This window comes from Urocampus carinirostris, chromosome 9, assembly GCF_059441175.1.
Source record: "Urocampus carinirostris isolate Australia breed hairy pipefish chromosome 9, RoL_Ucar_1.0, whole genome shotgun sequence".
NCBI classification, from domain to species: domain Eukaryota; kingdom Metazoa; phylum Chordata; class Actinopteri; order Syngnathiformes; family Syngnathidae; genus Urocampus; species Urocampus carinirostris.
Genome location: NC_142357.1, coordinates 20,593,298 through 20,602,644, shown reverse-complemented (window position 1 = coordinate 20,602,644; position 9,347 = coordinate 20,593,298). Strand labels below are relative to the sequence as shown.

At 37.6% G+C, this 9,347-nt stretch overlaps 1 protein-coding gene across 1 annotated transcript in view; it reads left to right on the top strand.

Moving 5' to 3' along the window:
• fat4 (FAT atypical cadherin 4) overlaps positions 1 to 9,347 on the top strand; it is a 142,436-nt gene that overhangs the window by 5,426 nt on the left and 127,663 nt on the right. The window lies entirely within an intron of this gene.

Genomic DNA, 9,347 nt, shown 5'->3' with positions numbered 1-9,347 from the left:
AGATTTTTTTTGTGACAAAATAACTAATTCATTGTACATGACATACAAAGTGAATTGCAAAATTCCAAATAATTTTCAAAATTAAATTAATTGTGTATTTTACAGATTTAATAAGGTTTTTTATTTTTATTTTAATTCATATATTTTATATTCATTTTATATATAACTTCTTAAAGTAGTAAAACATATATTTTTATATTTTTGTAACTACATTAAAATATTTTCATTGATCATTTGTATATAATTTAACCGATTATTCATTGACACAAATAAATGCATACTTATACTTATACTTATATAATTCAGTATGTTTTCCATTTTTCAAACATTCAAATTGAGGTATATCGGGGTTTCTAACTCAATTTTCATGAGGACCGCCACAGATAGGCTTTGGGTGAGTGGTCAAATCATACACACCGTCCCCTTAACTTTCTCATTAAGGTAAGTTTGGGCCTAAAAGATCCAACCTGACCCAGTATGAGCCCGACCAATTAATTTGATTTGCAAACCCCAAATTGCATATTTTATTTATGAGGACTCGGGAGGATGAGAGGTGATTAATGATAACCAATTAAAGCCTGTCTTTTACAACAAAATCTAAGTTAAACAATAATGTATAAACATCGACATATTTGATATATATGTGTCTGTGGAGGTCACATGAACCGACAGTTTCCATCATTGATGGATTTTTTTCAGAGTCGAAGGGAAAAGTTTAAGGCCATCCGTCATTTTGACAGGTTGAAAATCGGGCCTAAAACCACAGAAGCAATCTGTCCTTAAGTATCTTGTGTGCGGTGGTTAAGGAGAAAGAGAGGAAGATAGACAAAGAAGAACAATGACAGGTAGATAGTAAAAACTAAATATGATTGACACTTGTGTTGTGTTGTGCTGGGGCTTATTATTTTACCTCTGCCTCAAACGATTATACTGAGGGCCGCAAATGGCCACGAGTTTGAGACCCCTAGTGCAAATGCTAGGTGGGCCAGAGTTTGCACTCGTGCCGCATGATGCTGACATATCTTTCAAAAGTTCTGTGTTTTTGAAGGCTTTACTAAAGTGTACTTAAGGAGTTATTGAAAAAGTTATCCATCCTTTGTGTGTACTCAATGTGTGCCAGATCTCCTTTTGAACCCGAGGGCCGTTTTTACACCGGGGGTGGTCCCTAACCGCTTCTACGGCGAAGGTCTCCACAGGCACTAAGTGACCATTCAAATCGACCGACCCCTTAAGCCCGACTAAGGGCATCACGGGTGAAATTCAAGCTCTGGCTCACTGTTGTTGTTCATGACGCAAGTATTTTTGGGCCTAAACTTTATCAAATGAAAAGCAAATGTGTGCCCCGAGGAACCGCACCTGTGCGACAAAACATGGGACAATATGCAAATAGTTATTTTCCTGTTGCTCTTTTGAATCTTCGGCAATGTAACAATGTGTTTATTATTGCATTTGTAGTGAGACAGCTGGTTTTAATATTTACTGTATTTAGCGATATGAGGGCGGTCAAAGTATTGGAAACAGCTGTTGGTATGGATGCAGGATTAATGTTAAACCTGGAACTGCTCAGTAGTAGATGACCCCGACGGACCCCAGTTGGGCACTTTAACAATTTCATGATGTGACTAGTGGAGATATTTTTTTGTTATTGGTATAAAAAAAAGCCACACTTATTGTGAATATTTGGCACATGTATGTGGTTGGCACAGTCAAGCACTTACAAAAGCTACCATACTTTTGACAATACAGTATTCGGAATCAATTATTACTTTCGGAATGGAATACTTGCACTTTTGTTGGGTTGATTTCATTGGCACTTGTTTGCACAATATAACGTATGTTTTGTTTGGCAAAATTTATCTTTCAATACATCTTTAATAACCAGCAGATTAGTCTTCTTTTTTGCTAATTTTTTCTTGTTTGTAAATGGCAAAATAAGGCTTCATGTGAATTGATGTTGTTTTTAAAACAGTTCTGAGGCGCATATGTAGAGTCACATCTGCATGCCACTTAGGCTGTTAAGTTACCTAATACTTGAGGAAACGTTGATGAGTGTTATTGTTTGCCGCTTAAAATGTGGATAAAAAAAATTGGCATACACTATACACTTGCATAAAAACCTAAATTGATTACAAGTCGAGCCCTTTAAAACTGCTATTCTAAGAAAAATCTGTACCCAAAATTTTAATGAAACGTGTACCCGGCAATTTCAATTATGCAAATGTCTACATTATAAAGTTTACATAATATTTCAGCTATATATATATATATATATATATATATATATATATATATATATATATATATATATATATATATATATATATATATATATATATATATATATATATATATATATATATATATATATATATATATATATATATATATATATATATATATATATATATATATATATATATATATATGTACTGTATATATGTATATATATATATTTAACAAATCACTGTACATTTAAGCTGCGCTTTGATGGCACTCGTACAACATTCTTCTATTTTGACTGATGATCGATGAATGATTGACTTATTTGACATCATTATTGACACTTTTTTCACTTTTACTTACCCATCAGTATATCTTTTCGGCTCCATTAGTATGGTTAAAACTTCAACCAATTGCTCCCTTCATTAATGATTGAAATTCACCTCATTGAGCGACAATAAACGTTACATACACAACACAGCACCCATCTACGCACAGCATAACTGAGTATGTAGAATAGTGCACAAATAATAGCAATCTGGGACGTTTACGTTGATTTCTGATTTAGTGACTGATTATAGCTGGAGCGATTCACATTAGAGTCAAAACAGGCAAAATGAGATCAAAACTTGTTTTTTTCCCATAAAAAAATTGTTGTACGGTGTAAACTATTTGAAATGTTGAAAATCTATACAATGTGCATATACATTAACAGGTATAAAGCAAGAAAATGCACTGAAAGACAATACAATGAGATGTGATACCTCGCATATGCAATGGGGAAGTCGCCGATTGACTGAATGAGAGAGGAATCGGGCAAGGGGAGGCATGAAGACGCAAAATAGAGGCTGAGATAAAAGGGTAAGGCGAAACACCTTAGTCGGCAAGAGAGTCTCATTGATGAGGATTGAGCTTGGCAGAGCTAAATTGACTATGCTTGTTTTTACAAACCCTTGTGTTCATTTAATCAAGAACATGATTTTATTATTGTATTTCATAGTTCTAAATGCAGCTTATATGCGAGTATATACGGTAAATAAGAAGTTGAAACAGTTCCCATATGAAGATTTTTTTCTCATTTTATCCAAATTGCTGTTTTTTTCAGCAGAAAAACAGGTGGACTTTGACTGATACTTTTCCAGTGCGGTGTTTATAAACAGCAAATACCTGGTAGCGGCTGGAGAGAGTGTTGCTAGTAAGACAAGTTTGGTTATGGTCATGACCCCGACCGTGTTATCCTACACTGATGGAACATGCGAGGGAAAGTCAGCTGCTTGGTGTACACATTCAGTCAAAGCTCAAAGCTTTGTTTTTTCATTAAAATCCTCCTCACTGATCCGCGCAAGACGTCCTTGATAGATTGAAATAAAGTTGGACGTGAAAACGCTTTTGATTTACTTTTTCCGACGAATGGAATTTCGTGTCTTTGTGCTACTTCCTGGCAGGGTCGATGCCTTCTTGGCTGGACACGACCCCATTGTATCGGAATGCATTGTCATAGTTGCTCTCCGGATGTGTTTTCTATTTTTTTATTTTTAACATTTCGATCATAGTCGACATCCATCACTTCCTGAAATGTGGTAGTTGAAGGAATGGATTCCCTTTCGTTTGTTTGGATTTCAAACTTCGTTCTCTAAAAGAATAAATGGAAGTCATCCGTGACACTCATCGTCTTCAAAACCGTATATCTATTGAATAGGACACATTTTAGTTGGTGGATAGACCATTGTCGTAAATGGTTTGTATATAAACAGATAAATGGGTCCCCGGAGCAACTTTTCAAGCAACAAGTGGGAAATGAAACAATCAAAAATAATCCTTTGTTCTACTGCCTATAATAAGTGTTGGGCGCATTACTGAAATAGGTAATAGGTTAGAGTTACTAGTCACTTCACTTAATAAGTAATTCTGATACCTGCCGATTACTGACACCAAAAGTCAAATATTTACCTAGGTACAAATTACCATGAACACCAGCATAGAAGCGAACCGCCTTAAACTGCTTTAAAATAACGACACAAACAACCAATAGAAAATAAAAACATATACAACAACCTGTGGAGGCAAGAAACCCTTCATATTTCTTGCCTCGTACAATCTTGAAAGCTTGCAAATAAACACTAAACCGAGACACTCCATATCCATTTTACCTTCTGGCCTCAAACCATTCGAAAAAGTCTTCTCCATTTCGGGATACTGTCTAGAATGTATCTCCTCCCATAATGACCAAAAAACGAGCAAAACTAAAATGAAAAATTACAAAAAGGCCAACTTATTATACTAATACATTTTTTTTAAACTATTTCGAGTTTTTGATGACAAATTATAAGTATTTTGTTATATTAACTTCTGAGGTAAAATTGGAAAACAACTTTGACATTTTTTAAGAATTAAAACCATTTTTAAAATGAGCTCATCCACTGACTTTTTTTTTGTAATGATCCTAAAATGGGTCATAATTTGATTATCTTGCTGATTGCCATTGTGCACTTTTTCATTCTTGATTTTGGACAACGTTTTATTTGTTTGTTTTTATTTGCCCGAGTCTCAATCAAACGGACATCAGTTTGTGTCCCTTCTGCCCCCCAAGTCATTGTTGGCCTCCAAAGTAAACACAGCAAGCCCTACCTCTGAGCTCCGGCTGTAGATAAACAATCGGACAGCAGCACCAGCAGTTTTTTTTTATTTTTTTCCCCTACATTTATTTTTAACTTGTCAGATTTATGAGTAAAATGAACATAGAGGAGATGGAGGTGAAACCTTTTGGCTGGAGCTTTGAGATTAAAGACGCAAAGAAAAAATAGCAGCTGAAGTTTTGGGTAAAAAAGGGAAAATGGTGTGCGAGGAGGGGGTGGGTAGGGTTGCATGGAAACATTTTAGTGCCAGATGTAGACTGCGGTGTGAGGAATTATGGGAAGACGGCTAAGGTAGCTTGCTCTTTTGCTACATTCTGGTCATTTTTATGCATTCTTGCCTTAGCCTTCATGTTTAAAGGGCTTGTAAAGTGAAACTATGTCTTAAATTTTGGTCTGCAGACAATATTTTTATTACTTTTCTGAAAAGTGTTTAAAATGCAGTTTTGAAATGTTGAAATACTGTCTGTGTGCATACACAATGAAATTAACACCTCACTCAAATGGCAACTGTCATTCAAATTATCTTTATATTTTTCCTGAAAATACATTACTGAAAAAAAAAACATGTAAACTATAATTCAGAGCCTTCCGAAGGGATTTATCGGGGGCGGCAGTAGCTCAGGAGGTAGAGCGATCGTCTTAGTATCAAGGGATCCCAGTTCGAATCCCGGCTTGTCCGTGTTACATGTCGAAGTGTCCTTGGGTAAGACACTGAACCCCCAATACCCCAATAAGCAGGTTAGCGCCTTACATGGCTGTACAGATCACGGCCGCTATTGGGAAATGTGAAGCACAATGTGAAGCGCTTTGGGAAGTCATTGACTTGAAAAGCGCTATATAAATACAGATCATTTCATTTCATTTCATTTCCCAGAATAAGCTCTTACATAAAATTTTTTATATTTTGGAAGAAATGTTTTTTGGGTGCCCTTAGCAGAAAGATGATGGATAAATATTTCGGCTCCCTGTAGATAAGGATCATTTTTATGTAAAACAGCCTATGACTATTTAGAAAAAGACATGTTTACATGATCTCATCTCATCTCATTAGCTGCACCGCTTATCCTCAGTAGGGTCGCGGGGGTGCTGGAGCCCATCCCAGCAATCATCGGGCAGTGGGCAGGGGACACCTTGAACTGGTTGCCAGCCAATCACAGGGCACACAGAGACAGACAACTCGCTCGCTCATTCACACCTAGGGACAATTTGGATCGGCCAATTATCCTGACATGCATGTTTTTGGAATGTGGGAGGAAACCGTAGTGCCCGGAGGAAACCCACGCAAGCACGGGGAGAACATACAAACTCCACACAGGAAGTCCGGTAGCTGGATTTTAACCCACAGAGGAGGTTCCCGAGACCTTAGGAATCTGCCGCACACGCGCTAACCTCTGCGCCGCCGTGCTGCCCTGTTTACATGACAGTTAATCTTTTTTTTACTTCATTTCAAATCACAATTGTATTTTTTTTAACAAATTTAATCATATTTTTAACCACTAGAAGCTGCTAAAAACACACACCGTCCCTTTAAGGATTACAAAGAGTACAGTAAAATGAAAAAACTGGGGTTTGTCATAGTATTTCAATGATTTCTCCCAAATTCCACTTACAGGTCCTCACTCCTGACTTCTCTTAATCAAGCTTGCTGCGGTTGACTGAAACCGAAGCTTAGAAACTGCATATTGCTATACTCCTTTTGATTGGACGGACAAAGAAGGCAAAATCTTTCCTTTTTTTCATCGGAGTGCAGACCACAATAGGGGGAAAAAAACGGCAATAACAAGGTACTCCCAGCAGAGTAGAATTCTGTTAGCAAGACGCAGGAACTTACAGACCCTTTTACTGCCACAAATGACGCGTGACAATCAAAAATCACAAGTGTGTAACTATGCGTGAGTGTTATTTTAACCAAGCTTTACCTCTTGCTGACTTTGCCTAAAGGGACACTGTGTAATATTTGACCTGTAAATGTCACTATATTGTGTAATGCAACCGTAAACATGAGCTACAAAGCTCAAAGAAGAATACACACTACGGAGATTCAAAATGACCAAACCGTACCAATTATTATTTTTTCTTTTTTTTTCTCCAAAGTTAATGTTTTTTTTTTCAGGGGGGGGTTCATTCTCATCTGCAATATGGCGGTCCGCTAATTCTAAGTGAGCCTCTTAATGTATTGTAAATAAACATTATTTGACCTGAGTATTTAAAAAAATGTTAATTATATTAATACTATATATCTCGTAGCTTTTTTATTATTCATTATTCAATAGTTTTTAATGCATCACGTTTGTTATTTTAACCCCTACATGGCACCAAGTAATACACACTGTCCCTTTAAAGCGCATAAAAGCACCCTAGTCGACTTCTCCTCCAATTTCATTAGCAGTTTGGTAGAAAAACTCACACAATCAACAAATATGTACTGTTGCTGAAACATTTTCTTTTTTTAAGGAGGCATTGTGTAATCTGTGGCCAGTAGATGTCAATGGATTGTGTAGTGGAACCAAAAACGAGTACTGCAAAGCTAAAGGAAGAATAAAAAACTATGGAAACTCAAAGGGACCAAAATGAACTATTTTTCCGAAATTTTTGCCCAGCCTTTCACAGGGATTTAGGGTCTTGGGGGGTTTCCGAAATGGCAGATAATCCTGTCAGCTTTCTCAAGGTGAGCCTCACATCATGTACAATACGTTCAAATTTTTAGACCTACGAGAACAGAAATCCCTGGTTTAACACATGGCTTATGTTCCAAAAAGATAGGCCATATGTGTGAAGTTGTTATTATTATTTTTTGAATACTCCATCATAAAATGAAACCAAAGTACTAACCCTTTACAGGTTCAATCATTTGTTTAACAACTACTAACAACTATTATTGTATATCAAAACATGCACATTTGTATGATAGTTCATGTCCATCCATCCATCCATTATCTGCACCGTTTACGGGGGTGCTGGAGCCCATCTCAGCTATCTTCAGAGAGAGGGCAGGGGACACCCTGAAATGGTTGCCAGCCTGTTGTAGGGCACACAGAGACAGACCACTCACTTTCTCATTCACACCTAGGGACAATTTGGATTGGCCAATTACCCTGACATGCATGTATGGAGGAAACCAATGCAAGCCCGGGGAGAGCATGCAAACTCCACGCAAGAAAGTTTGATCACACACGATAAGCACTGCGCTGCCGTGCTGCACTGATAGTTCTGAAGTTTTTGCTTATTAAAATCAATATTGTTTTTGAATGGATCAAGTTGATGGTACCACAAGAAGGCGCTAATTAATGCCTTCCTCTAAATGTGGGCTTTGTCCTTAATAGTTGAAGTTAGAAAATGTTCTCGATTAAGTATATGATAACAATGCCTCTTGAGTTCAAATAGCCTTTCTATTTTTTTCCCACCACACCTTTGTGTTGTGATCTTACTTTTGGCAACTCTGTTCAGCACGCACAAAACATTAAGAAAAAAGGAAAGGGAGATGTTTTAAGTAAAGTCCAAATGCCAACCCAAACCTAAAAAAAAGATAAAAAAATAATAATATTTATTGAGCATGCCTAAGAAATGCACGTTCTTGCACGTGCGACATAAGACATTTGGCTGCAATAATGACTCCAGCCAGAAATTGGTGTCAGCGAGTAGAAGATGTCCAAATTCCAGACAGCACCTTTAATCAAACATAGAACCTATTTACTCTTTTTATTCAACAAAATAAAAAAACCCTTCCAAAAAAAAAATCAAGATGCCTTTTGGCAGCCCATCAGGCTTCCCCTTAAGTCTCCCTCTGGTGGTCTAATATTCTTTTCTTTCTCAGTTCTCTGATGCAAGCGCTACTTTTTCGCTGCTTTGCACTCTTGACATGTGCGATGACAACAACAAATTCCGTTCCAAGCCATCAAACAGTCGCTTTTGCAAAATCTGCCTCCTTTAATTGCTAAGACACGTTGTGCCTTTTTCGCACAAGTTCAGCCGGTGGTCAAACGCGAGTGTTTTTTTGGCAAAGAACAAGCGTTTGTTTATTTGATTTTTCCAGTCATTGTCTCATAAAATGGACGAGTGCTGCCACTCCCCTTGACCGCGTTCATCCAAAGCGCGACCACCTGTCAAACTCTTGGCCGGCGGGCCAAATATGGCCTGACACATCAGTTTATACGACCTGTGAGACAATGATGATCATGATGCTCAATATATAACTGAGGGTCAAACAATGATTTGCAGTTATAAATATGTTCACTAGATGTCGCCAAAGCTAAGCGCCAATCCCAAAGCTAAGTTAGCTGACTATTATTAATCAATCAGAGAAAATTGAGGAAAACCAACCTTGTGTTATCTCATCTCATCAGCCGTACCGCTTATCCTCATTAGGGTCGCGGGGGGGGTTTGGAGCCCATCCCAGCCATCTCCGGGCAGTTGGCAGGGGACACCCTGAACTGGTTGCCAGCCAATCGCAGGGCACACGGGGACAGACAACTCACTCGCTCATTCGCACCT